The following is a 6,449-nucleotide window of genomic DNA, read 5'->3' on the forward strand; positions in this document are numbered from 1 at the left end:
CTCATGGTAGTAAGGAATTTGTAAAGCACTGTCAGATGCTTCTTTTCTGGGACGTGAGCTCAAGGTTTATGACTGAAGTGTTGTTGGCCCACCTTTCCAGTGTGACTCTTCGTATAATCTCATTGTGAAACAATTCAATAGTTTAACTTTGAGGCCCAAGGGAAGTGGGCCCTGGCCACAAACCCTGCCGCCCGGTATCTCGAGGCCTAGACACTATGCCAGGCCCAAGGGCCCACGTTATCTCCTACGGGACCCGGAGGGGTTTATCTCATCATAGGCCGCAGGTCAAAGGGGAGGTGAAGTTCAGGAATGTTCCAGTTTCCCACTCCCCATGGCTAGTTTAAGGCTGAAGCAGATTTCTAATAATTGATTAGCAACTGATTTCAAGTAAGCAGTTAGTAGCGGATTATCTTGGAGAAGGCACTGGCGCCCCACTCCAGTACTCTTGCCTGGAAAATCCCATAGACAGAGGAGCCTGGTGGGCTGCAGTCCATGGGGTCACTGAGTCGGACACGACTGAGCGACTTCACTTTCACTTTCCACTTTCATGCATTGGAGAAGGAAATGGCAACCCGCTCCAGTGTTCTTGCCTGGAGAATCCCAGGACTGGGGAGCCTGGTGGGCTGCCCTCTATGGGGTCGCACGGAGTTGGACACGACTGAAGTGACTTAGCAGCAGCAGCAGCAGCAGCAGCAGCAGCAGCAGCGGATTATCTTTCTGCATATTATTGGCTGTGTGACTCTATCCCTGAATAGATGCTGTACAGCTGACTATAAGTAGATTTTCATCTTCTTGGTAGAGCGTGTTCGCTGCCTCCCTGTCAGAGTTTTGCCTCTGACAATGAGTAGTTCTGGAGACCGAAGAGGATGGGTTCTTGGTGTGCTTTGTTCCATCTCGAAATGAGAGTGAAACTTGGTCCAGAAGTACGGGTTGGGGTAAAGTAGCCGAAGAGTTTACTCGAGGAGGCAGCTGAGGGCTGTGCTGTTGGACTGTCAGAACAAAGAGGGACGAACCCTGCAGAGTTAGGCCCTTAAGGCATTTGCCTGGAAGGTAGGGTAAGAAACCCTATTCTGACTTTATTTATGGGGAAAAACTTTAGATAAACAGAGGGATGTGTTTGAGCAGCGGCCAGCAGCCTGTGACTCAGAACAAGAAGCACGTTTGGAGCTCAGAGGCCCCTCTCTGAACCCCGACAGACAGACGCTGAGGAAGCGCCAGGCAGGTCCTCGAATGCCCTGGAAGGAAAACAGCACCGAGGGGTGGGGGGCTGGGGCGGCGGGGCCGCATCTGGCCAGGGGAGGGGGCCCACAGGCCTGGGCTGCAGCCGGGCAGCAGCGGGAGAGAGCGGAGGGCGGGGTCTGCTGATGGGCCCAGGCTGGGGTGGGGGGCAGACCCCATCACGGAAAAGCAGTCAAAGCAGAAGCGCAGATGCCTTTTTTAAAGGGTCCCCAAGCCAGGATATGGAGACAGGAGCCACTGCGCTGTGGGAGGAGTGGGCAAAGCAGTGTTGTAGCCACACGTTCCGCAAAACAAACTCACTTAGAAGGACAATACAGACAATGGAGTGCAGTTTATTACACCAGCGGGCCCAACGCAGAGCCTCCTCTTAGCCAAGGACCCCACCAGTTTTTGTGAAAACCTTATAAGGGTCTGCCCTGGTGGATCAGAGGTTAAAGCGTCTGCCTGCAATGCGGGAGACCTGGGTTTGATCCCTGGGTCGGGAAGATCCCCTGGAGAAGGAAATGGCAACCCACTCCAGTATTCTTGCCTGGAGAATCCCATGGATGGAGGAGCCTGGTGGGCTACCGTCCACGGGGTAGCAAAGAGTCGGACACGACTGAGCAACTTCACTCACTATATACCCTAAGCATTCATGCCCAAACCCACCTCCCAAAAATTCCTTGAAACTAGTCTGAACAAAGGAGAAAGAAAGATACAATCAAAGTTAACCCATAATTCACATGCCTTAAGCCTAGGTAGTTAACAGTGGACAATTATCAATAGGCCTGTGGTCATACCCCAATAAGCATAATAGAATGTATGATTCCATTCAGTTATACAGATAATTAGGGTATTCCTCTAGGCGATGGAGAGCCCTGGGGCTCTTCCTTCTGGGGGCCTGGTTTTCCAGTTGGTTTGTGGTTTCCGTAGATACTGGTCATTTAGCTCAAAGTCCACAGTCCGGCCCAGGATGGAGCCTGCTTTCAAGATAGAGCCTGTTCTGTTTCCTCCTTCAGCAGAAGTGCAAATACCATTTTTAAAGGGTCCGCAAGCGAGGATGTGGGGACAGGAGCTGCTGCACTGTGGGAAGAGTGGAGAGCACACAGCCCCCGAGGAAGCGGCATGGAGGCGCCTCACACACACAGGAGGAGAAGGAGCATCCACTCCAGCAAGTCCACCCACGGGTGTGCTCCCCGAACCACTGAGCAGAGAGCCCGGAAGAGGCGTCTGTGCACCCGGCTCACGGCAGCAGCAGCTGCTGCTCCGTCCACAGCCGGACACGGAGCGCGGCCCCAGCGGACAGTGGGGTCTCGCTCATGCTTAGGGGGAAGGACACCCTGACGCGGGCCACAGCGCCAATGAACCCAGAGGACTTAAACTCAGTGAGAGTGGCCGGACCAAAAAGACGGATACTACCCAGCTCCACTTCCAAGAGGGCTCCAGCGGAGTCAGATTCTTAAAGACACAGAGCCGGGAGTCATTGTTGTTTCACGGGGCAGCCTCACTCGGGGAAGATGAAGCAGTCGGGGGATGGATGGAGGTGCGCAGAGTCTGTACTTAATGACCCCAAAGTCTGTGCTTCAGAATGGTTCAGGTGGTAACCTGGATGTTATGTGTATTTTATCACCATAAAAACTTTAAAAAAAAAGTTCTCTTTAAAACCAGATTCTGTTTACATCAGAGTGTTCCCAGGACGTGCCCTCACTCAGCAGGCTGCCTGTGGCCTGCCCATCCTGCCTCCCCTGCGAGCGCTGTCTGGGGTGGGAGGCAGGCGGCCTGGGCCACAGGCACCCCCCGCCTCCCAGGTCATCTGCAAGGCCGCCCGTGTGGGTTACAGCCAGAGTGACTGTGGCCGCTGAGCATGGACCCTCCACCACGCTTTGCGGCAGGAAATTTTGTGGTCTGGTTCCTAGAAATAAGCGCATAGATAGGAAAGCCCCCTTTCCTTATATAAAAAGAAGTCAAAGATGGAAAATGAAGAGGCCAGCGTCAAGGGGAAGAGTGAATTCCCAGCCACCGATGAAAGCCCGGGCGTCAAGCCCTTCCTGCCGTCTTCAGACGATGCGGACCGCCCCTGCCTCGGAGGGCAGGTGGGGAAGGGGCGGGGGTCCAAAGGAACCTTTGCTGGGAGGAAGTGGGGCTGGAGGGCCGAGCGGGGACCAGGTCAGGGGGTGTCCAGCCAGAGGGTCAGCTGGGCCTTCTGGAGGAAACGATGTTTAAGCTGAACCTGTACCAGCTCATATAAACAAGCTGTTCTGAAGTTATTTCCTGTTTCCATAAGGGGTGGAGTGAAAATAGCCCGGATTCCAGGCCCCAGCGTGGGAGGAGAGGGGAAGTTCTGGGGACACGAAACCCCCTTTCACGGGCTCAGCTGTGCTCGCGGTCAGCAGGGCAAGGATGGGGGTGACAGCCGTGAGGTCTCCCCCCACCCCCAGCCCATTCTCTTCCTTTCCTTATGAGAGAGATTCTGACTCAAGGTCTGCAAAAACAGTTGGGCCTCATTTTATCTTCAACTGGGGCTTCCCTGGTGGTTCAGAGGGTAAAGAACCTGTCAGCAATGGGGGAGACCTGCGTTCAACCCCTGGGTCGGGAAGATCCCCTGGAGAAGGGGAAGGTCACCCACACCAGTATTCTTGCCTGGGGAATCCCATGGACAGAGGAGCCTGGTGGGCTGGAGTCCATGGGGTCGCAAAGAGCTTCAGGATGACTGAGGCAACTCAGAGCAGCAGCATCTTCAGTGACGGCGGAACACGCGACGTCTCCTTGAGTGAACCGCAGGTCAAGTTCCCACCAGGGGAGACGGGCCTCGCCCTGCCCCACGGTACCTCTGACTCGGGCCCTTCCTCCCCAAGCCCAGCCACCCTCCAGCCACGGGGTCAGCCGTGTTTACAACATCCTTAGCAGCGCATTTTTATTAAAGTGCCAAGAATCAGGTCAGGCTCTGGGAAGATGACTGTAACGGTGTTCTAGCCTTGGCGGCCTCCTCACGCCGCTGAGCGTGAATAATGAAGACCTGGAATCGGGTACGAACAAACGCAACTCTGGTCTCCCAGCTCCTCCATCTGTCCAGCCCCTTCTGTCCTTCCCTCTTCCCAGACCCCTATCTGGGTCGTCCCCTGCCCCGCCTCTGCTCCACCCGAGGCTCAGCCCATCAGCCTGCGTCTTCAGGTTTCTCTTTAACCTCCGCCCTCCTGTCTTATCTCTCTCTGTAATCAAACACCTCAGTTTGTGTCCCATTTTTGCCACTTAACTACCTGTGCCGTCTTAGACAAATTACTAAGCTCTTTGTCCTCAATTCCTTATTTGTACAGTGAAGGGTTCTTACTTTACCTGTGTCCAGGAGTTATTATGAAAATCAAATGTAAATGTAAATATTTAATAAATGTTGGTTAACAGTGCTTCCTAAGTTGCAAAGTGCTCCACAAGTATGTTTTCTCACCAAGCTCTCTCTCGTATTAAAGGTGGGTTTGTTTCCCTTTTGTAAGTTGTGAGCGCCTTGAAGAACAGGACTCTGTGTCTCTCACCACCTCAGCAGGTCGCAGCCAGGTGTCAGGTCTGAGCCGGACGGGAAGGGCCACAGTTCCCCGGATCCGGGAGGTCGCATGCATCCAGCTCCATGTGAAAGGCACCCCGAGAGCTGGACGCTGCCCATCCTCCCCCAGGACGGGATCCCAGCACCTCAGAAAATGGGTTGGCCTTTCTCTGTCACAGCTGAAGTTGCATTTAATTTTCAGACCACCTCTAAGTCCAAGACCTGGTGCTCAGAGGGTGTATTTTAGATGTGGGTGTACAGAGCACCCCACCGAGGGATGACTCAGACGTTTGGGTCCTCGTGGTCGTCAGGTGAGGAATGACCTCGCTCAGCTCCTCAACCCCAGGGGGTGCCCCTAGGACCCCTGCCTGCATCTCGCCCGCTCAGGACATGACACATCAGCCTCTGTTCACATTCTAAAGAAAGCAGGTAAAACTGAAACCAGACGATTGCCACCAGCTGATTGAAAGAGAAAAACAAAACATATTAAAAATATCAACTTGACCCAGAACACTAATATGATGCAAATTAACAGAATCATTTCTGTGCTTAGGCACTTATTTGCATGGAGAAACCCAAAAGAAATCATCGTGATTCTTGAAATCTGAAATTGTTTTCTTGTGACTGCCGTAACAAAGTAGCACAGACTCTGGAGCTTAAACAACAGAAATTTATCATCTCAGCTCTGGAGGCTGGACATCCAAGGTCAAGGCGCCAGGAAGGCTGGATCCTTCTGATTGCTGTTCTCCTTGGCTCGTAGAGGGCATCTTCTCCACGTGTCTTCGTTATCTTCCCTCTGGGCATCTGTGCCGTTTCCTCTTCTTAAAAGGACAGCAGTCATATCGGCTCAGGGCCCAGCCATGTGACCTCATTTTACCTTAACGACCTCTTTAAAGGCATCTCCAAATTCCACTTTCACATTCTGAGGTCCTGGGGGTTGGAGGGGACACAGTTCGGCCCATAAGAGACCCCAGTGTTTCTAGACAATTTCTGCACAAGCAGACACAGCCTCGTCTTCTAATTGACAAAGCTTTTCTCCATTAGGCTTTTTTTAAATCAAACTCCTTAGACGGCTTCCTTTGAAGTATGTAGCATTAAGGAGGATCAGTTTTGCCAATAAATCAACTGAATTGAGAGGTGATGCCTCTACAGTTTTGTCTTTAAAAAGAAAAGAACAAGGAAAGAAAGGGGATGGGTCTCAGTAATATTAAACCACAGACGTGGGATAGCACACACAAGAACACTCTCTGAGCTGAGGGCCACCTCCTCAAACTCTTGTGGTCCTCATGCCTAGAAGCCAAATTCACATACATTTGCTGTTGCCATCAAACCGTGATTGTCAGGAGCCGCGTCAGGCATTACTGACAAAATGGAGGCACTGCCCCAACCCCCTCTCCTCATCTCGCAGGCACGGCCCTGGGATGAAGGAGTTAGGCCTTGTGACTCTGACTTGTTCTTTCCTTTCTTCGGTTGAGTTGGCTGGAAAGAATGTTAAGGTGCTTGAGAGAAGCATGAGAAAGCACAAAGCCTTCTACAGTTGTGCCCAGAAAATAATCTATAAAATAACCATTGACGTTTGTTCAAGGATCTTTACAAAGAATGTCCCAGGATGAGCATGTAGGCTGCAGCTTAAGGCCATGGGAAGGATATTATCTGAGAACTGTTTGCGAGTGGAATGCTTATGGCAAAAGAAGTT

The sequence above is a fragment of the Bubalus bubalis genome, chromosome 2 (genome assembly GCF_019923935.1).
Source record: "Bubalus bubalis isolate 160015118507 breed Murrah chromosome 2, NDDB_SH_1, whole genome shotgun sequence".
NCBI classification, from domain to species: Eukaryota; Metazoa; Chordata; class Mammalia; order Artiodactyla; family Bovidae; genus Bubalus; species Bubalus bubalis.